Here is a 23,609-nt window from a genome sequence, read left to right on the forward strand (position 1 = left end):
GGAGGGGCTCAGAGAGACCCCAGAGTTCAAATCCAGCCTTGTGAAAGGGCCTTGATGTCTCTGATTTCGGTGCCCTCAGATGTAAAACAGTACCTGTGCTTCCTCCCTCCTGGGGCTCTGTGGGGCATCAGGCTGCCAGGTGCATGGTGCTTTCAGTCCAGGGCTGGGCACACAGGGAGGGCTTCTAGATATGACTCAGGATGACAGCTGGGGTGACAAGGTTCTGTCCCCTTGGTGGCACTGATCACTCTCTGCCCTGGTTCTGAGGTGGAAGACAGCCTTCCTGGGGGCTTCTTCCTCACTTGGGGGCTGCCATCACTCATGGTGCATGCCCCATGCGTGTGTGTCGGGTGCCCAGGTGTATGAGCTGGGATGTATGAGCTCACAGGTGCACAGCTGTGGGGGCTGGCGGGCTCTCGCACCCTCCGAGCCTCTCCTAGATCAGAGAAGCGTGCAGCTCTGAGTGTGGAGCAACTGCTGAAGGCACCTGCACTCCTCCCTGTGGGTCCTTCATAAACCAGGAGTCTCACTGTTTGGGGACAGGATTTTGTAAAGGCAAAATCGGTCATCCAGAGTTTCTTAAAATACTTCTTCTTAAAGGTTTGTTTTATTTATTTGAAAGGCAGAATGAGAGAGAGATTGATTCAATCCACTGGTTTACTCCCCAAATGGCTGCAACAGCCAAAGCTGGGCCAGGCTGAAGCCAGGAGCCAGGAGCTTCTTCCAGGTCTTCCACGTGGGTGCAGGGGTCCAAGGTCTTGGACCATATTCTACTGCTTTTCCAGGCACATAAGCAGGGAGCTGGATTGGAAGTGGAACAGCTGGGACTTGATCTGGTGCCCAAATGGGATACTGGCATCACAGGCAGCGGGTTAACCCGTTGTGTCACAGCAAGAGATTCTAAAAATTAAAAACAAATCAGTGACGTGAAAAAAAATGTTTTACTGAAATCACTGCTGTGTTTTAAAAATTGTGTGTTCTTATGTTTTGTATTTTCCTAGTATAAAATCCAAGTTATGTTTTAATTTTTTAGTGGTATTTTCACTTTGACGCTACATTGAATGTTAATGCTAATTGTATTTTTTTTCTTTTAGGAATGACACGAATGTATTGCTCAAAATTGAAAATAGTCATCTATCTTTTAAACAAATTTAAATTGAGGACTTCTATGTGAACAAAAGCATTTTAAATACCTAGAAATAGGTTCTGTTAATAATGCACTAGATATTATTGCTCAATTTTACTGCACATTACATTTTTGGTTGAGGCTTATTTGATCAGCTATCATGCAGAAAAATAAATTATCAATATGAATTTAAGAAAAGTAGTAAGATGTTTGTTTTCCAAACATTAGATGAGAATTGATACAGTTCACAGCTTAAGGTTCACGAAATTTTATTCAGCTACTGTATAAAAATCATGATTAAAATCACACATGCACACTAACAGCTATTAAATGTAGTCAAATATCTCTGTTGGTACATTTAAAATAAGAACAGGTATCAACTACTTTTTCTACTTATTTGACAGGTAGAGTTAGACAGTGAGAGAGAGAGAAAGGTCTTCCTTCCATTGGTTCACCCACAAAATGGCCGCTACGGCCAGCACTGCACCAATCCGAAGTCAGGAGCCAGGTGCTTCCTCTTGGTATCCCATGCGGGTGCAGGTGCCCAATCACTTGGGCCATCCTCCACTGCCCTCCTGGGCCACAGCAGAGAGCTGGACTGGAAGAGGAGCAACCAGGACTAGAACCCGGTGGCCATATGGGATGCCAGCACCGCAGGCAGAGGATTAACCAAGTGAGCCACAGCGCCGGCCCAATCAACTACTTTTTTTAAATTGATATCAACTGTCACTCTCTTTGGCCGCCTGAAAAGGCAGTCTTCACATAATTCCTAAAAACATTAAATAATAGAAATCTTAAGTATAGATGTATATTTGGTTATGTCAATAATATTCACATAATTAGCACATAATCAACATTTTATCATTTTAAATATGGAAAAACTAGGGAGAATTTGGGTTCAATATACCCTGTAAACCAGTTTCTAAATAAAGCTAGAAAACATCTTTGCTATGCTTCTTTTTATTTATTTATTTTTTTGACAGGCAGAGTGGACAGTGAGAGAGAGAGAGAGAGAGAAAGGTCTTCCTTTGCTGTTGGTTCACCCTCCAATGGCCGCCACGGCCGGCACGCTGCAGCTGCCGCGCTGTAGCTGGCGCACCACGCTGATCCAAAGGCAGGAGCCAGGTGCTTCTCCTGGTCTCCCATGGGGTGCAGGGCCCAAGCACTTGGGCCATCCTCCACTGCACTCCCAGGACACAGCAGAGAGCTAGCCTGGAAGAGGGGCAACCGGGACAGAATCCAGCACCCCGACCGGGACTAGAACCCAGGGTGCTGGTGCCACAAGGCGGAGGATTAGCCTATTGAACCACGGCGCTGGCCTTGCTATGCTTCTTAAATTCCTTCAGTCAAGCATCATGGTAGTTGAGTTGATGGTCTGTAAACATTCTCACTCATCTACACTGTTTCCTGAGGTGAACCAGGAGCTCACTGTTATGCTATTGTTATGCTAGTGGCCTCACAATTTAATATCCTTACAAATATGCATTGGGAATAATCAAAATTTAAAAAAACTAATGTAGGCCAATGTGTAATTCAGCATACTTTCTCTATTACAAAACAATGTTTAGGATATTTTTTTGGGTATCAAAGCCAAATTTATCCATTTTCAGAAGAAAAAACTTGTAGTCCTAGGCCATAAAAAATTTCAGCATTAATTCACTTAAGACTAAGGAAATGAAAATAAATGTGTCTTACTTGCATGTACCTTCTGGAATAATGCCTAAAATCTATGTAGGTCATTCCATTTTACAGAATGTTAAAAGGCAGTACAGTAACTGGCCCATGGTAGGTCTGACAAGAAACAGATGACTAGTCAATGAGAAGTGCATGTTTCTTAGTATCTTTTCCATGAGAAAAATGAGGTGATTTAATATTTACATTTGTTGGAGAGGACTGTGGTTGCTATTACCAAAATAGCTGAATTGAATGAAGAAATTTATTAATACTTCTAAAAAAATTCACTGCTCCAACTGTGGTACTTCAATGTTAATTGGTTATACTTAAAAAGAAAATACTGCAAGGTACTTATATAAGATACAACCTGACTTAGCAGATTAATTTATAAAAATATATTCTTCCATTATCTCATGGCTTAAAAAATCAAGAAAAGCATTATATCTTAAAAAGAGAATTCATGCAATGATTTTTAAGCACTATATTTGGTATACCATTACCACCTTAATCACAATTCCATCCATCCCTATATCAAAAGGCAGCACTGGTAACCTTGATTGTGTCATATACACTAACATTTTAAAAAGGGCCAATCTTGGTTAAATATTTCCACACATTATCTACACCCACTATTCTTATCCTTTCTTTTCCAGAGGAGAGCATCCTGGACCCAGGCCCTCATCTGGTGTTTGCCTGTAGTTCATTCTTGGGAAAGAATGATCAAAATGACTGAATTACAGTTAATGTTTTGATTCAAGAATATGGCAGTGAAGAAGCCATTGTTTTTGAAAATTAGACTTAATAGTATTTTTCATGCTAAATTCCAAAAGCTTAATAATTTGTTATCTAGAGGAAAAAACCATCATCTTTTTCATATTATTTAAAAAGAAAACAAGAAAGGTCAACTTTATGCCCCATGAAAATAAAAATAAACTCACATGAACTTATTAATGATGCTTACTGAAGACAATAAAAGTGACTTCAAAATTCCAAAAACCATTTTTAACATATACTGAAATACAGAGGTAGAAAGTGTATTTATTATATTTCCCTGTTAAGTCTAATAATATAATTCTCTATCACTTACAAATATAATTTGCTTTATATGTCAAACTATCCTACAGTTCCATATGGATTATCTACTTTTATTTACCAATTCTGCATTTTACAGTATCTACAATTATATTTTGATTCTGGACAACCACTTGCAAATTATTCCTAACTCCACCATGAATAGGTTGCAAATGGTATGTTGATGAAATGTTTTCAGCAGCTTTCTAGGTCTCAAAGCAAGAGGCCAATCAATAGATTATTGGTAAATCCACACTACTTAAATTACAGTGATGCCTTTTTATGTGGCTGAATCATACAAGATGACAAGAGAGCTATGCTGTATTAGGCATTACTCCGTTATCACAGCAGTGTTTCTTATGTAGCAATACACATATACCACTGGATAGCCCTGAGATGATTTTAGAGGGGGTGCGAGCTGGATGAACAATGTTTCATAGTTACATGTTTTAATGTGAAATGTGATTGCTCAATAAAAAAAAAGCTAGGGCTAAAAAGGTGAAAAGATTTTAAAAATAATAAGTAAACAATGGCATAGGATATACACATATATATGAGATCAGGAAGGTGTAGCACATTGAGGAAGCATTGTCTTCAGGAATGATTTGACTCTGACTGCCTGTATTAACGAGCCACATGGTGAAGGGTTTTCCTCTTCTGTAAATTCTGAGTTGCTTATTTGAGACTGCAAATCTGAAAGCACTGAGTACATTGAACTTACTTTAAAAGGGCTTCCCACAATGGTGAGGAAGTTCGGAAGCATATGAGGGTCATGCCATTCCTACAGGAGAAAGAGGACTACAAAGGCACATTACATATGTTGGTGGTGTTGCAGCATTCAAATAAAAGTAATCTAAATATTACCATTGGCAAGTAATGAATCTCATAATAGTCTTTCATAAAAAAGAAGGTAATCTTGTGCATTAGGTGCTCTTGATTCTGGAACCGCCTGCACATAAGTGTCACTAACATGGACCCACTGGCCCACTGATTCATTGTCAGGTTCTTTCTCACCAGGCCCAGTCTTCTTTCCAGTGAGATATTCTGATAACTTCCTGGAGGGTGTTCTTGCTTTCACATAAGCCAAGTAGTGCCCTCCTCTCGTGGAGCCACTGAGACTACAGAGAACTTCATCACCCACACTTACATCCTTACAAGTAGCAGAACAGAATGGTGCTAAATCAAGCATAAGTGGAAAACCTACATGTCTGTTGACTTTACAAAGACTCAAGCCAGCCTGGTGGAATCTTTTCAGATGGAGAATTGGGATAGGAGGAACGGCAGAAAGAGCAATTGCTTCCTGGCATTAGCATGAACCCCTCTGCTTTCTTCTCCGCAGAACTGATTTCCTTTGGATACTCCTGCTTCTTCTCAGTACAGTTCTCACACAGAAGCTTGTTGTTCCCCATAAGTAATTCCACAGACGTAAACTGGTAGCGACAGGACTGAACTGAACAGTCTTTGGAAGTAGTGATGTAGCTCTGAGAGAGGGTCTGAAAAGCATGCTGGGGACTGCGAGGCCTCATATGCTCCTCCCCTGCAAAACCTAACTTATTTGGAATTCTAAGTGGCTGCTTTTCTCTGTCAAAATCTCCATCTCCAATTTCAGGGCTGCTCAAAGTTCAGAAATGGCGTTAGCCACTCCCTCTTCACTGTGGTCGGTCTCCTTAGCGGATGGCAGTGTCCCCTCTGTGTGTGCGCAGGGTCTGCCGCGGGACCTGCACTGCCCCGCCTGCTTAGAAGTGCTTTCGACTCGGAGGCCTCACTGTGGGCCTCAACACTGCTCTCAGAACCGCTGGCTTCTTTTCCGCTGCCGTCGCTGGGGCTTTTGCTGGGACCCATTGCGCCGGCAGACACTGAAGGAGAGCCATCCATGCCCAAGTCCGCATTTTCCTGGTACGTGAAAATGGTTTTTCTCCTGCGGGTGAGAGTTTTCTTTGACGTTTTCTGTCATGAATTTGCTGATTCTTATCTTTAGAAGGACAGTGTTTCTTGGCAGGTCTGGGTTGGTGAGTATTTCCGTGGTAACCGTGCCACTGTACTGATCATGATCTCTTCCTGTGAACTTCTGTGTTGACTCAGTCTTCCCACAGCACAGGCTTTGAGACCCTTTCTTCTATTATAGGAAGGGAAATACCAATGAAAGGATCTTCCGTGGTGGAGATAGTTGCACATTCTTCCACATTACTGTGCTAGTCAGTTCACCAATAAAGATCCGATCTAGGAAGTTCATTTTCACACCTTTTCCATCTGCTTTGACCTTTTCCTAGTTGCATCAGCAGCAGCTTTAGTAGTTGGGTTGTTAAATGCCTTTAGAACACTAGCTTGTATTCTCTTCGTTTCTTCTGTCCTCACTACATCCCGCAGGTAATGGAGAAGCTCCTGACTGTCCTGTGGTTGGAAATCTTTAAATCGAGGTGCCTTCTGGCAAAGCTGATTGAAAAGAACTTCTGGAGAAAGTGGTCCTTTTTCAGTCTCCCTCATGCTGTGCAGAAACAGGAACAAGGCTGAGGTCAGTGGGCCAGGGCTTGGAAGTTCCACCACCAGTGGGTCCAGCTGAGAGTCTGAGGAAGGAAAAATCTTGAATTTTGTACCGTTTTCTTTCATCTCATTCATAAGTTCAGTCAGGATATAAGTCTGTGACAAGTTCTGAATGACTGCATTAAAAAAGCAAGTATTTCCTAAATTCGTAATTCCTTTTACAGATGGTCCACTGCTGACTTTTCTTCCTTTCTTTATTTCACTCACTTCACATTTTTCTTCACAAAGTTTCATGAGCCTAGAAACTGCACTTGTTTGTGTTTTAGAAACATGTTTCTGAAGAGAATCAATGGATGATGATTGCGAATCAAAGGATGATGTCCAGTTATATCCATTTTGTTCCAACTGATTTCATTTTTTTACTACTGTGTAGTATTCCATGGTATATATACCCCATAATTTATCTGGTCTTCAGTTGATGGGCATTTGGATTGATTAGATATCTTAGCTGTTGTGATTTGAGCTGCAATAAACATGGAGTACAGATAACTCTTGCATGTGCAAATTTCATTTCCACTGGGCAAAATCCCAGGAGTGGAGTGGCTGGGTTATATGGTAGTTCTATATTCAGATTTCTGAAGTATCTCCAACTGTCTTCCACAGTGGCTGTACCAGTTTACATTCCCACCAACAGTGAGTTGGGGTACCTTTTTATGCACATTCTTGCCAGGATTTATTGTTTGTTGATTTCTATATGAAAGACATTCAAATGGGGTGAGGTGAAACTTCAATGTGGCTTTGATTTGTATTTCCATGATAAGTAGTGGTCCTGAGGATTTTTTCAGGTGTCTGTTGGCCATTTGGATTTCCTGTTTTGAAAAATAAAATAACTGTTTAAGTCCTTTGCCTATCTCTTAATTGGGTTGTTTCTTTTATTGTTGCTTAGGTTCTTCAGTTCTTTGTATATTCTGGTTATTAATCCTTTATCAGTGGCATAGTTTGCAAATAATTTCTCCCATTCTGTGGTGGCCTCTTCATTTTGCTGTGTGCTTTCTTTGCAGTGCAGAAGCTAATAATCCCACTTGCCAATTTCGGCTTTGATTCGCTGGGCATCTGGGGTCTTTTCCAAGAACTCTTTGTCTATGCCAGTTGAAGAGACTATCCTTGCTCCAGGGATTGATTTTAGTTCCTTTGTCAAAGATAAATTGGTTGTAGATGCATGGATATATTTCTGGAATTTCTATTCTGTTTCATTGGTCTGTTCATCTGTTTTCCTGCCAGTACCTGGATGTTTTGATGATACATGTCCTGCAGTAAATCTTGAAATCTGGCATTGTGATGCATCTGACTTTGTTTTTGTTGTGTAAGATTGCTTTAGCTATTCACATCTCTTGTGTTTCCATATGGATTTCAGTGTCATTTTCTCTATGTCTGAGAAGAATGTCCTTGGTAGTTTTATTGGTATAACATTAAATCTGTAAATTGCTTTTGGCAGTATGGTCATTTTGATGATATTGATTTCAGTCTTTTGAATTGCTGAGACTTGCTTTGCAGCCTAGTATGTGGTCTATCCTAGATCAGTACACATTGTATGCATGAATTAAAATTTCACTCTGTATGCCATACATGTGTATAATTAATGTTATGAAATAAACTCCAAACAGTATCTTACTTGGTGTATAAGTTTAAGGAGTGTTAAAACATTTAAATTAGTTTCACGTCTAATATTATTGTCTTTGGAAGTAGTTTATTAAGACTAACATAATCTGGAAATAACAGAATTGGTGTTTTATTATGCTAAGTGGAGCGATTAGGAGGTAGTACTTTGGCCAGCACCATGGCTCAGTAGGCTAATTCTCCACCTGCAGCACCGGTACTCTGGGTTCTAGTCCTGGTTGGGCACCAGTTCTGTTCTGGTTGCTCCTCTTCCAGTCCAGTTCTCTGTTGTGGCCCGGGAGGCAGTGGAGGATGGCCCAGATCCTTGGGCCCTGCATCCACATGGGAGACCAGGAGGAAACACCTGGCTCCTGGCTTTAGATTGCCGCAGCACGCTGGCCGTAGCGGCCATTTGGGGGGTGAACAAATGGAAGGAAGACCTTAAAAAAAAAAGGAGGTAGTACTTTACCTTAAGTTGATGCTAAATACATCTTTTAAATTGTTTCACATAATAAAAATGAAGTATTTCTTTAAGTGTATTTGGAATTAATTTGAATTAGGCAATATCAAATATGGAATATGGAATTAAATGTTAATTTAGGTGCAAAAATTTCTTAAATATGTGTAATTCTTTCATACTGAATATTGCCCCATTGAATTGTAAGACCCCTTGTGTTTAGGGTCTTAAGTATTTTTGAACCAAATTAAGCAAAATATGTGCAACCTTGTCTTATTTGTTTGTCTTCACTTTCTTCTGTGAAGCCCAAAGTCAGGAGCCTCTCTGCCCAGCCATAATATTTCAAGTGAGTATTCCATGCCTGTCATATTTTTGGAGCTCTATAACCATAAGCACAGTCTAATATAAACACATTTTTATTAATCTCTAAATTATTATTTACAGTAACTCCTCATCCACCATTAACCCCAGACTGCCTTTAACCTAAACTCTGTCTCCAGAGTTGGCCATTTCTTTTTTTTGGATATGTTACAATGTGTGGGGGTTGGCTTCTGATTCTTCTCTTTTGTAAAAAAATATTTTGTAACTACTTCCCAGGAATTATATCCCACAGAAAACAAGAAATACTATACATTAATATGCACATCTATGTAAGGACACATGTAATATATTATATATAACATAATGAGATAATATATGTAATATAAATAGCCTACATTGGTTGAAATATTTCATACATATATTAAAGGTATACCTCAGAACTTTAAGGACATTGTTAATGATGCTATATCATAAAGTTGGAAAATAGTCTAATAGCCAATAAATAAATTAATAAATTATAATACATATAGAATAATGTGGTATGCATCCATTTTCAAAATGAGGATAGATCTATATTATACTGATTATTAGACCATTTCAATATATTTAAAGCCTTTGGTTTGATGACACAACTTAGTAAATTTAGTTAATAATATTTGAGATATCTTTTGATGTGCAAAGAAAAGCCCCATGCTACTCTGGCTTTCTGATCTGTTTCTAAAAAATGACTAATCATGAGATTTTTGGATTTTCCTCCCAGTGCATTAATGCTCAAATGATAAACACTCAAATTAGTTGACTATTGTTGAGGAATTGCATACAATGTTACATACTCTCTAAACATTTCTGAATGATGGATAAAACCTATTAAAACATATCAAAGGATCTTTGATCTAAGCATAGCACTGGCAAACCTTTTCATAAATAGTCATAAAGTAAATACTTTATGGTTTATGAACCATAATATCTCTGTTGTTGCCTAAAATATGTATAGACTGTAAGTAAACAGGTGTGATTGTATTCCAACAGAATACAAAGATAGCAAGGAGCTGGATTTGGCCCAAAAGGACTGCTAATGCAGTGACTCTTCCTGCTCAGAACACCGTGCATGTGTGTCACTACCCATTTTAGAGACAACAATGTGTGCCACACCACGTTTCTCAAGAGGGAGCTCAAATAAAGCTTCAAAGCTTTACATATATAATAAGATTACTTTCTACACTTCCTTTTTTAAAACAATTAAAAATTTAATATGATTAAGATCTTTTATCTTTGACTAGGATAGAATTAGATGATGTGTACCAAGCCTTTGAGATTTTTCAATCTTTGTGTGGTATTAGAAGTCTAAACAAAATGACAACTAGTACACTTAATACATATTTGGGAATTGTCAAGAGGTCCTTTTATTCTCTAACTTTAGGAATGTATCCTTCAGTGCCTTGGTCTGCCTTTTAGTGCTACATATTCATTTCACAGTTTATTTTATTTTATTTATTTATTTTTGACAGGCAGAGTTAGACAGTGAGAGAGAGAAAGACAGAGATAAAGGTCTTCCCTCCATTAGGTCACTGCCCAAGTGGCCGCTATGGCCAGCGCACTGGGCCGATCCGAAGCCAGGAGCCAGGTGCTTCTCCTGGTCTCCCATGTGGGTGCAGGGCCCAAGCACTTGGGCCATCCTCCACTGCCTTCCTGGCCCACACCAGAGAGCTGGACTGGAAGAGGAGCAACCGGGACAGAATCCGGCACCCCAACCGGGTTTAGAACCCGAGGTGCCGGCCCCACAGGCGGAGGATTAGCCTAGTGAGCCACAGTGCCGGCCCATTTCACAGTTTAAAAACTGTGAAGTGTTGCAAATATAATTCATAATTATTATTTAAGGATTAGAAAACACAGATAAAGGATAATCAGATCATGTATGGTTGTCACTCAGTACTTTTTTTCCGAATCAGTAACAACAACTTTAATTCTGCTCGGGTGTGGGCGGGCAGTCCTCCCTCAGGGTGGGCCGGCAGCTGGCCCTGGATGCAGCACGCCGGTGCCACCCTCACATGGCAGCTGCCAGAATCCGTGCAGCTCCCAGGTAGGAGCTCTCGGGGTGCTGGGCAGGTTTGGTTTCTGACCAAGGGCAGCGAGGTGCGGTGTGTGCAGCCCCTCGGCGCTCTCTGTACCTGTGCTGCCTCCTCCTTGGCCCTGCTGGGCCTCTGCCCCCTGAGTCGGGCAGGAGCTTCCCAGAGCCCTGGGCCTGGGTGAGCCGCGGCCATCCTAGAACACGTTATTGGGCACACAGCCTTCCATCTCCAGCAGCTCTGGCCAGCCCTCATATTTGTGTCTGGGTTGTTCTTCAGGTATTCCTCAAAGGGGCTTTTGCTCTTGAGTTCTCGGCCCCCAGGAACACCCAGCTATCGCAGAAGCCCAGCTGTGTGGCATAGGAGCTGCCGAGGTCAGAGAGGAGCTTCCTGATGTCGTCATTCATCTTGGTCCCTGGGTCATCGTAGGAGGCCACCAGCACCAATGTGCCCATTGGAACTTCTTTAAGGAATCACACTGGAGTCTTTGTGTCTCCAGTACATGTTGAAGGAGTTGTGTCTCGGCACCAGTCCCATGGTCCCGTTCACCAGGGTAATGTTCAGGCCTCTGCCCACGTTGTTTTTCACTGGACTCATGATAATGTGGTTTTCAAAGCACATGGAGGGGCCCACGGCATTGGCAGCCCGCTGGAGATCAAAACGCAAAGCTGGCCGGGCAGGGCTTGCTGAGGCCACACTTGGTCTTCGCCACCTGGTTCTCCTTGGTGGCCAAGCCCATCCAGCACGGCAGATGGGATGCCTGCATGTTTGAAGCTGATGTAGCTGCGCACAAAGAACAGCGTGGTGACCAGGACAAAAGTGAATGCCTGGAGGCGTGCAGACCTGAGACTCATCCTGTGCAGGCAAGGAGCAGCTTCGGGTCAGGATGGGTCTTCCTGAGACTGGATCGCGTGGGCTGCCCGCGGCGGGCCCACAGGCGGCCGCGGTGGCATCAAGGGCGCTCTGGGGAGCCCCGTGGCTGCCGCCGCCGCGAAGCAGGAGAGTTTCGGCTGCGTCGTGGCCAACCGCTTCCATCTGCCGCTGGACGACGAGTCGGACCCCTTCGACATCCTGCTCAAGGCCGAGCGCCAGTGCCAGCAGCAGCTGCAGCACAAGAGGCGCGACGAGGGGGCTGCAGCGGCCATGGCTGGAGCCGGTGGCCGTGGGGGCCAGAGCCCAGCCGCGGCCTTGGCCACAGACCTGGCGCGAGGAGGGAGTCCCAGAAGGAGCGCAAGAGCCTCCTGGCCCCGCGCTCAGCAGCCCGACAGCCCCGGCGGCGGCACGCCAGCCACTTGCCCAGAAACGAACTCCCAGAAGAGGGGAGCAGCAAGGACGGACTGACAGCCAGCGCAGGGGTGACGCTTGATGGAGCAGAGCGGAGACCCTACAGGGAATCCCGCCCCTGTGAGACCGAGAGGCAGGTGGACTGCACAGCTGAGACGTTTACAGATGAAAACCAGTGGACAGCTTTGATCGTGAGAGGCCTCTTCCAGGGCGTGGAGGCCCGAGAGGGGGCATGCGAGGCAGAGGCAGGGGCAGTCCCCGAAACAGAGCCTTTGATGCTGTCGACCAGAGGGAAGACAAGATTTTGAAAGATATGGCGGGAATGATAAAACAGCAGTCAGAACTGAAGACAACATGGGCTATGGAGTGCGCACTTGGGCGTCAGGGAAAGACACCCGTGACATGGAGCCGACCGCAGTGATGGAGGAGTCCCAGGACTCTGGAGCAGGAAACCCCAAGCAAAGTCCCTGAGTCAGAGGTAGAAGAAGAAACTCAAGTTCAAGAGGTGACCTTAGATGAGTGGAAGAATCTTCAAGAACAGACCAGACCAAAGTCCGAGTTGAACACCCGGAAGCCAGAATCAACTGTCCCTTCCAAAGCAGTGGCAATTCACAAGTCAAAATACAGAGATGCTGTGGTAAAGGATGACAAAGAGGACGACTCCCATGTTTTCCAGAAAGCTGCAAATGACATCACGTCCCAGCTGCAGATGAATTTTGGTAACCTCGCTTGTCCCGGGAGTGGAGCCAGAGGCGGCCCAGGGGAGGCAGGAGAAGTATTCGAAGGGCAGAGAACTGTGGGCCCAGAGCTGAAGTGGTGACAGGAGACGTGGCTCTCAACCCCCACGACCCCAGGACTTCCATTCCTGGCCTGAGGAGACTCGCCTTGCGGTCTCTGAGGACAATAGATGTCGTTTTTCTGGAGCCTGGATTCCTTGCACTTTGTTTGGTCTGGGTGTGGGAGGCGGCACTGTCCTGGGGAGGGGAGGGCTGGCCGTGTTTGCCGAAGGCTCTCCAGGTGGAGTTGAGGTGTGCAGACTGGAGGGACTCGCATGGGAAGCAGCCTGTCAGGCCGGGGGCGAGCTGTGGGGACCCCCAGCTGTGCCCCGCAGTGCAGAGGGCCACGGAGAACTTGACCAACTCATTTCAAGCGGTCACAGCCTAGTTTTCAAAGACCAACAAACTGGAACCCAAGTGTACTCACTGCTGACTTGTGACTGTTACACTCTGCCGGGGCTCCTGAGTTCTGGTTGCCATCTAGACAGCGGTTTGAAAATGCTGTTGTGCAGCCACTGGTCACCACTCTGTGACAGAGAAGTGGAAAAAATGGTGATTTTAATGGTGAGTTAAACTACCTCATGGTGCGTGCGTGTGTGTGTATGTGTGACACACTTAGTGCTTATGCGCACTGTGAGAGTACTGCCTTTCCTCGCTGTCATAAATATCGTTTCCCTTTACTCCTTAACTCATTCCAGTAATTTCCAATCCCAGGATCCCATCAAAGCTTGTTCTCTCCAAGTTAATACTTATTTTTACAAAATTAGAGGTCATTTATTCAGTGTCATTTTATGTAACCTGTCAGTAGTATTGTTCTGAACAGAAAACCCTCCTCCAAAATAGCTTCCTCATTTGTTTTTCAAAATATCTTTCTGTCGGCCTGTGCTGTGGCTCAATAGGGTAATCCTCCGCCTGTGGTGCCAGCACCCCAGGTTCTAGTCCCAGTCGGGGTGCCGGATTCTGTCCCGGTTGCTCCTCTTCCAGTCCAGCTCTCTGCTGTGGCCCAGGAATGCAGTGAAGGATGGCCCAAGTGCTTGGGCCCTGCACCCGCATGGGAGACCAGGAGAAGCACCTGGCTCCTGGCTTTGGATCGGCCCAGTGAACCAGCCGCAGTGGCCACTGGGGGGTGAACCAATGACCTTTCTCTCTGTCTCTCTCTCTCACTGTCCACTCTGCCTGTCAAAAACAAACAAACAAAAAAATCTTTCTGTCTAGGGAGTGATTTTATTTCACTTGTCAAATATTAGTTGGTTGCCAATATGTGAGTTCATGTCTGGGGTTTCTATTCTGTCTCATTGGTCAACATGTGTATTTTTGTTCCAGTACCAGGTTGTTTTAATTATAACAGCCCTCTAGTATGTCTTGAAATCTGGTATTGTGATGCCTCAAGCTTCATTTTTATTTAAGATTGCTGTAAGTATTTGGGGTCTTCTATTTTTCCATATGAATTTTAGGATCTTTTTTTTTCTATAATTGTGAAGAATATCTTTGGTGTCTTGATTGGGATTGCTTTGGATTTATCGATTACTTGGGGTTGTATGGACATTTTGATGATATTAATTTTTCCAATCTATGAACATGGGATAACTTTCTATTTTGTGTCTTTTATTTCTTTCTCTTTTTAAAAATGATTGTAATAATTTATTTGGGAGGTAGATTTACAGTGAGAGGGAGAGACAGAGAAGTGTCTTCCATCCACTGGTTCACTCCTCAATTGGCCACAAAGGCTGGAGCTATGCCAATCCAAAGCCAGAAGCCAGGGGCCTCTTCCAGGTCTCCCACATGGGTGCAGGGACCTAAGGACTTGGGCCATCTTCCATTTCTTTCTTTCCCTGCCCATAGCAGACAGCTGAATTGGAAGAGGAGCAGCTGGGACTTGAACCATCATCCATTTGGGATGCCAGTGCCTCAGGCCAGGGCATTAAACTGCTGTGCCACAATGCTGGCTCCTCTAATAGTCTTTTATTAGAGTCTTTCAGTTTGTTTATATAAAGGATCATATCAACTGCAAACAGGGATAATTGTGCTTCTTTTTTTTCCAATTTGTATCATTTTGATTTGTTTTTCTTACCTAATTTATCTGGCTAAAGCTTCCAGAAGTATACTGAAAATAATGGTGAAAATGGTTGTCATTGGCTCCAGATTTAGTGGAAATCTTCCCAGCTTATCCCCATTCAATATGATGCTGCCTGTGGTTTAGTCATATATTGCTTTGATTGTGTCATGGTATGTTTCTTCTCTATGCAATTTTTAAAGTGTTTTTTCATGAAAAGATGTGGTATTTCATCAAATGTTTCTCTGCATCTATTGAGATAATCATATGGCTTTATCTTTCATTTTGTTGATTTTAAATAACACATTTATTGATTTGTGTATGTTGAACCACCCCTGCATCCCTCAAATCAATTCCACTTTGGATAGATGATCTTGTTGATGTATTGCTAGACTCTATTTGATACTATTTTATTGAGAATTTTTGCATCTTGTCCACTAGGGATATTAGTGTGTAGTTCTTTTTTATTGCATCTTTGTGCTTTTGTAATTAAGGAAATGCTGGTCTCAAAGAACAGGTTTGGATTGATTCTATCCTTTTCAATTGTTTTGAATAATATAAGAATGGGGATCAGTTCTTCCTTTAAAGTTTGGTAGAATTCAGTCTCTTCAGGGCTGGCATAGAAGGTTAAGCTTCTACTTGCAGTTTCTGCATCCCATATAGGTGCTGGTTCAAGCCCCAGCTGTGCCACTTCCAATCCACCTTTGTGCTAATTCCCCTTGGGCCCTTACACCCATGTGAAAGACTCAGGAGGACCTCAGCAATGCTGGCTTTGGTTTGTCCCAGCCCCGGCCATTGCAGAGAAACCATTTGGGGAGAGAACCAGTAGATTGATTCTCTCTCTCTTTTCTCTCTCTCTCTCTCTCTCTCTCTCTCTCTCTCTCTCTCTCTTCCCCCTAATCTCGCTGTCTTTTTCTCTCTGTATCTCTGCCTTTTAAATAAATAAATAATATTTTAAAACTGAATTCAGTGTCTTCTACAATAGTATTTGGAAAGCTGGATTTCATATGCTGAAGTTTGAAACCAGTTTGCTCCAACTCACAATGGATCAAGCATCTAAACCTAATACCCAAAACCATCACAATTACTAGAGAAGAACATAGAGGAAAGTCTACAATATATTGGCCTAGGCAAAGAATTCTTGGGTAAGATCCCAGAAACATGGGTAATAAAACATACACAAATAGACAAATGTGATTACATCAAGCAAGAAGTTGCTGTGCAAAAAATGAAATAATTAACAAAGTGAAGAGGTAATCAACAAAATGGGAAAAATATTTTCAAAATATACATCCAATAAAGGATTAACATCCAGAATATATAATAAGCTCAAGAAATTTAATAACAAAACACACTCCAGTCAAAAAATGGACAAATGGCATGAACAAGCATTTTTCTAAGAATGAAATAAAAATGGCCAACAGATGACAAAAAATTCAGAATCACTAGTCATCAGGAAAATGCAAATAAAAATCACAATGAGGTGTCACCTCTTCCCAGTTAAAATGGCTACCATCCAAAATCAAAAATGACAAATATTGGCCTTAATCATAAATATTCTGAAATAAACATAAAACTGTCACTCATTTATCTAGTTTTCTATTGCCTTTCTAGTGTATTCATCATAGTCCATTTTTTCTCATTCCCCTCTTTTTAAACATAGAATTGTTCTAGAGGGCAATCTTTGATATTCTTTCTAATGACTTTTACTACCTTGTATGTACTAATGATTTCCACATTTGTATCTCTAGCCCAGGAACCCTCCTTCATTTCAGATTAGTGTATCATACTGCCTACTTGAGATCTCTCTTTGGATACCAGTTGTGTAATTAAATCCTAACAAGTCCAAAATGTTACTAATGTTATTCTGTCTCATACCTGTCCCTTATAAAGTCTTCCTACTTAAAACCCTTAAAAGTAAAAATCTACTTTTAAAAAAAGTACTTTTTAAAATTAGTTTTAAAAGTAAAATCTACTGTACATGTTACAACCTGTCTTCTGGCCAGAATCCCTGGATTCGAATTGAGAGTCTGCTGAGGGTGGGCTGTCTGAGTTTAGGCAAATCACTTGGCCTTCTTGTACTTAGTTACTTCCTTTACAAGATGCCTAATGTTACCTAACTCACAGAACTGTGAGGATTGACAATGGTTTAACACAGGAGCAATGCTTAATACAACAGTTTGTAATTGTATATTACGTACTGAAAAATCTATTATCATCAATACTAAGGGTTTCTCTCCTAGTGACACCTTCCTATATAGATTTTAGTGACACAGAATCTTGAAAATAGCAATGACGACCAAACCTGGCTTATTTATTCCTACATATAATAAAAGTAATACTGTCTTTTCTCTTTTGCTTTGTTAGAAAGTTTGACATAAAGTTATCTATTATTAGTAGTGTTATTTTCCTTGTTCCTACATGTTGCTCATATAGTTAACCCCACTTGGAGAGTGTTACTGTACATTAAATCACTTAGTGGAGTACTTAAGAGGTAGTGCTTTATCTTAAATTGATGCTAAGTACATCTTTTAAATTGTTTCACCCATGAAAAATGAAGTATTTCTTAAGTGCATATGGAATTACAATATATGGAATTCCTGGACCTGCTGTTCCAGCTGGAGCTGAGCAGCACCAGCGAGGCCAACACCCTCTTTTGTAGCAAGTCTCTGGCCTCCAACTCCATGGAGTCAGGTGGGGGCTGCGACAGGACGCGGGCACAGGGGACCCTGCGGGAGTGGAGTGACCCTCTGGACCATGACCTGGAGGCTCAGCTCCTCTCCCGGCACCTGCGGGGCATGGAGCCTGCGACACGGGAGAAGTGTCGGGAGCTGTCTGTAATATAAAATAAGAAATATGGAATTAAATGTTAATTTCGGTGTAAAAATTTCCTAAATGATAGTTCTTTCATACTGAACATTGTCCATTGAACAGTAAGGGCCCCTTTGTTTATGGTCTTAAATATTTTTGAACCAAAATGAGCAGAGTATGTGAAACCTTGTCATATTTGTTTGTCTTTAGTTTCTTCTGTGAATCCCAAAGTCAGGAGTCTCTCTGCCCAGCCATAATGTTTCAAGTGAGTATTCCATGCTTTGTCATATTTTTGGAGTTCAGTGATCATAAGTACAGTCTAATATGAATGTATGTTCATTAATCACCAAATTCTTCATATTATTTACAATAACTCTTCATCCACCAGTATCCCCAGACAGGCATTAATCTAAACTCTATCTCCAGAGATCCACCATTCTTTTGGATATGCTACAATGTGTGGGGTTTGCTTCTGATTTCCTCTTTCTTAAAATATTTTGACTTTCATTATTTTTGTGGTCTTTCATTTCTTAATTGATTTGTATTGCCAAATAGTATGCCATTATAAAAGATATACTGCACACTGGTTTTCTTACACATTAGTGTTTGGGTTGCTTTCATATTTGGCTTTCATGAATATTGCTGCAGTGAGCCTTTATTGGTGTGTGGATTTTGTATCTTTTAGTGGCATACCTGGGAGATAAACTACTGAGGCAATAAACAGTCCCATGTAGAACAAGCTGAGAAACTGCCAAATTGCTGTCCATAGTGGCTGCACTGGAAGTTTATGAGGGTCCCATGCTCTTCATGTGCCTGGCAACATTTGTCTATGGCTGAATCAGTCATTTTACTGTATAGGAATTGATATATTTCCCAAAATTTGATTGCATTTCCAATGACTAGTTATAATTACATTTTTTGCAGTATTAAAATTAAAATGTCTTACTGAAATCACTGCTTTGTTTTAAAATTGTGTGTTCTTATGTGTGTTCTTATATTTTTCTTTTCTAGTATAAAATGCAATTTTTTAAATTTCTTAGTAATATTTTCACTTTGACGCTACATTGAATGCTAATACTAATTATATTTTCATGATGTTCATTGCTGCTCTACAGAAATATGATTGATGCTTATGTATTTATTTTATATTCTGAACATCACTGAGTTTTACTTTGGGATTTTAGTGAATACCTCAGAATGTCTTTTGCTTGCAAATATGTCTTAGATGTTACAAGTCACGTTTGCTCTTTTGTATGCAATCTGGAGTTTTTTTCTTTTGTGTGTGTGATTTCTTTAGCACAATATTCCATTACACTGCTGAATAGAAATGTTAAAATATCTATGCCTTGGCCAGTGCCGCGGCTCAATAGGCTAATCCTCTGCCTTGCGGCGCCAGCACACCAGGTTCTAGTTCCGGTCGGGGCACTGGATTCTGTCCTGGTTGCCCCTCTTCCAGGCCAGCTCTCTGCTATGGCCTGGGAATACAGTGGAGGATGGCCCAAGTGCTTGGGCCCTGCACCCACATGGGAGACCAGGAGAAGCACCTGACTCCTGCCTTTGGATCAGCGTGGTGCACCAGCCGCAGTGCGCTGGCAGTGGCGGCCATTGGAGGGTGAACCAATGGCAGGGGAGGACCTTTCTCTCTGTCTCTCTCTCACTGTCCATTCTGCCTGTCAAAAACAAACAAACAAACAAACAAAAAAAACCTTGAGTTTGGACCAATGTCCGCACCAGATGTAGCTGGTTTGGATCGGTGGCCTCTACAGTAAGGTTGTTAGGGTTTTTGGAGATACTCTATACATTATATGGGTGTTGGTTCATGTCCCAGCTGCACCTCTTCTGATCCAACTCTCTGCTATGGCAAAGTAATGGAAGAAGGCCCAAGTGCTTGGGCCCCTGCCCCCATGTGGTAGACCCAGAAGAAGCTCCTGGCTTCGTATCAGCCTAGCTCCAGCCATTGGGCCATTTGGGGAGTGAACCAGCAGATTGAAGACCTTTTTCTCTGTCTCTCCCTCTCTGACTGTAACTCTGCCTCTCAAATAAATAAAATATTTAAATATATATAGACATAAATTGTTTTAAAGAGTGGCAAGTGATTTTGTTCTGTTTTCAGTGATACTAAATTCATAACTGTCAGTGGTACTAGTATCTTTGAAGATTGACTACTGCAAAAGAAAGTGGAACAAAGTGGGAAAATTCAAGTGAAATGAAGAACATGGTAAGTCTTGAGAGACTAAATAACACTTTTAAAATTTTCATGTTCATATTTGTTAAGCACTTTTAACATGCAAGACACTCGTCAGTCTCTGGTGATAAAATAAACAACACAGATTCGGTGATTGCCTTGAGGGGCTGTGGTGTAATTTTGCAACACGGAGTTGTATTCCCCCCCCAAAAAATTATAGACTACACGAAAAAGAAAGAAAAAGTTCTTGAAGCATCTGTGTGCATGTTAAATATATTGAAACTTGAGAAGTTAAATAAACACATAAGGACATGAGGTAGTTTTCAGTTTAATACTACAGTGGCACCATGACATTGGTTAGTTTGTGTGCTCAAAAATAGAAAGTGAGTGAACAATAAAAACATTTCACATCTACTTTCCTAGATGTAGTGTGTGTGTGTGTCTGTGTGTGTGTGTGTGTGGTCTTTCTTCACTTAATAACTGAAATTCTGCAAAGTACATCATTTGGTGATTCTGTAGTTGTGTGAACATCATAGATTATGCTTGCACAAATTTTCCTGATATAATCTACTACACACCTGGGCTACATTATATTGTGTAACCTATTGTTCCCAGACTACAGACTAACACAGCGTGTAACTGTCCTGATCACTGTTGACAAGTGTGACACAATGATTAGTATGTTTGTATTTTAAGATAGAAAAATTACAGTGTGAAAACCACAGTTTGAAAGATGAAAAATGCTTCATTTTTGTTTGATAGTTAGCATGAATTGAACTTGCATGATTAGACCCAGCACTCCTCAGCACACAGTGGGAGCCGCGTACCCTACTGCCCGTACCTCAGGGACCCCTCAGGGCTGGGGCTGCACCACACCTGGCCCGGTGAGCACAGAGCCAACCTGGAGCCCTTGCTCGGGGCCCCGAGGGCTTCACCTGCTGCGGGCCCCACCCATCCTGGCCAAGGAAGCCATGGCCCCTGCTGAGATGGAGGAGGGGAGCCTGGACAACGTCTTCGCCAAAAGGGACAAGAAGAAGGAGGAAGAGCAGAGCAGCCTGTGGCGAGCACCGCGGGTGTGGAGGGCAGTCCTGGCAGGAGCAGCCGAGCAGCGGGCGGCGGGGTGGGTGAAGGGGCTGGACCGGGAGACAGCAGCACCTTGGGCACTGGGGCTGCCACCAAGGCCGTGACGAAAGATGAAGATGAATGGAAAGAGTTTGAGCAAAAAGAGGTGGATTATAGTGGCCTCCAAGTTCAGGCGATGCAGATAAGTGAAAAGGAAGAAGATGATAATGAGAGAAGATCCAGGTGATAACTGGGAAGAAGATGGAGGTGGCAGTGGTGGTGTAGAAAAATCTTCAGGCCCATAGAATAAAACCGCTCCAGCACAAGCACGTCCTGCTCCAGTAATTGTTACAGAAACTCCAGAGCCAGCGATGACAGTGGTGTGTGTATAGGCCGACTGGAGCCAGGCTAACCACAACCAGGAAGATGCCACAAGGGCCACCAGAGATACACAGTGACACACAGTTCCCATCCCTGCAGTCCACTGCCAAGCATGTAGAAAGCCAGAAGGATAAAGAGCTAACAAGCAGTTGGAATTTCTCTCTTGCTCACTCCCTCTCTCACTGCCTCTGTAAATCTGCCTTTCAAAGAAATAAAGCTTTTAAAAAGAAATTGATGAGATTTTGTTGGGTATTGCTTAGAATCTATAGATCACTTTATTTTTTTTAAAGATTTCTTTATTTATATGAGTTACACAGAGAGAAGGTGAGGCAGAGAGAGATCTTCCATCTCCTGGTTCACTCCCCAATTGGCAGCCAGAGCCAGGAGTTTCTTCCGGGTCTCCTACATGGGTGCAGGGGCCCAAAGGTTTGGGCCATTTTCCATTGCTTTCCCAGGCCATAGCAGAGAGCTAGATCAGAAGTGCAACAGCCGGGACTCAAACCGGCACCCTCATGGGATGCCAGCACTGCAGGTGGCGGCTTTACGGCTATGCCACACCTTTGGCCCCTCTATAAATCACTTTAAGAAGAATTTGAAATTCCTAAATATCAAGGCTCTAAACTGTGAGCATGATAAAATCTTTTAATTTTCCTGAAATATCTTTCAGCAATGTCTTAGTTTTCAGTATACAGATATTTCCCATATTAAATTTATCCATAAGTACATATAATTCTGATACATCTATTGGTCTCATCATAGGCTTTTATTATACAATTTCCCTTGTTCGTACTGTTAATATGTTGAATTACATTGTGCATTTTCTTAATCCTAAACCAATGTTGGATTCCTGGGATAAGCCCCACTTGGTCATTGCTTCTTACTTTTCTTTATAAAATATTGGAGATTACCACTGTCCCAGAATGTTCTCTTTGGATTATTCTCTTTCATCCTTACCTTTGCTCATCTCAATGCCAACAACTGCTATGACTTTTTACTTTTATGAGCAGGGATTAGTTTTATGTATAGTTTCATATAAATGGAGTCATATATTACATAGCTTTTTCTGTCTGATTTTCTTATTTTTCAGATTTTTCCATGTTCATTTACAAATACTTTATTGTTACTCCTTAGTATATTCCCAGAACTTAGACTCTTTCCAGTTTTTGGCTGTTATCAACAAAACTGCTATGTGCACTTGTGCTAAGACTTTCTGTATTTTTTTTGACTTTCTCTGGAATACATACTAGGGAATATAATTGGTAGATGGATTTTACAGAAGGTTTGGGTTTTCATTTTTAGAAGCTACCAGATCCTTTTCCAAAAAGAGTGAACTGCTTTTTTTAAAAATTTTTTTACAGGAGAGTGGACAGCGAGAGAGAGACAGAGAAAGGTCTTCCTTTTGCCATTGGTTCACCCTCCAATGGCCGCTGAGGCCAGCACGTTGCGGCCAGCGCACCGCGCTGATCTGAAGGCAGGAGTCAGGTGCTTATCCTGGTCACCCATGGGGTGCAGGGCCCAAGGACTTGGGCCATCCTCCACTGCACTCCCTGGCCATAGCAGAGAGTTGGCCTGGAAGAGGGACAACCCCGACAGAATCCGGCGCCCGGACCGGGACTAGAACCTGGTGTGCTGGCGCCCCAGGCGGAGGATTAGCCTAGTGAGCCTCGGCGCTGGTAAGAGTGAACTGTTTTAACCTCTCACCAACATTGTGAGATAATTTGGGCTGTCTCATACCTTTGACAACCTTTTACACTGTTAGTTTACCCATTTTGTTTTGCTTAATGTTCTTGTGTGTTTTTTCATATTTAACAATCTGTAATTCAAATGTAAAATTCAATACAAGCCATTTGTAGGGTTTGGAATCTGTTGTTCCTTAAAAACAAGAATGGGGAAATGCAGCAAAATGACCTTTCCACTTTTTAAAAACATCCAAAGAATAGATCATGGGGCCGTGAAAGAGCCACTTAATCAAATCCAGTTTCTCCCTAGACCAATAGTCTTACACTCATTCCAGTCTTAATTGCATATCCCTGAATGAAAAGACTCACCATTCAGTTTTGCTTTCATAGCCATTTAAAAACACTCAGCACCAAAGCTTGCTCCCTGTAACACCAGACAACGCAGGAAGCTCCTTCAGCGTCCATGTATTCTTTGTAAACAAGGAGCAGGGATGTGTAAAAAGCAGAGCTGAGCCTGCACTGACAT

The 23,609-nt window shown here is 42.2% G+C and overlaps 1 non-coding gene and 4 pseudogenes across 2 annotated transcripts in view; 2 read left to right on the forward strand and 3 right to left on the reverse strand.

The window, feature by feature from the left end:
* LOC100347036 (uncharacterized) overlaps positions 1-23,609 on the reverse strand; it is an 876,288-nt gene that overhangs the window by 300,040 nt on the left and 552,639 nt on the right. The window lies entirely within an intron of this gene.
* LOC127488656 (ubiquitin carboxyl-terminal hydrolase 45 pseudogene) lies at positions 3,470-7,657 on the reverse strand (annotated as a pseudogene).
* Positions 11,049-11,893, reverse strand: LOC138847859 (protein FAM3D pseudogene; annotated as a pseudogene).
* On the forward strand, positions 11,756-21,637 carry LOC149121324 (intracellular hyaluronan-binding protein 4 pseudogene; annotated as a pseudogene). The gene is made up of 4 exons (XR_016224123.1): positions 11,756-13,476; positions 17,987-18,041; positions 19,890-19,994; positions 20,724-21,637. The product of XR_016224123.1 is annotated as an intracellular hyaluronan-binding protein 4 pseudogene (transcript).
* On the forward strand, positions 20,744-23,438 carry LOC149121325 (protein CDV3 homolog pseudogene; annotated as a pseudogene).

This window comes from Oryctolagus cuniculus, chromosome 17 (assembly GCF_051225735.1).
Source record: "Oryctolagus cuniculus isolate XC-2025 breed Fujian yellow rabbit chromosome 17, ASM5122573v1, whole genome shotgun sequence".
Taxonomy (NCBI): domain Eukaryota; kingdom Metazoa; phylum Chordata; class Mammalia; order Lagomorpha; family Leporidae; genus Oryctolagus; species Oryctolagus cuniculus.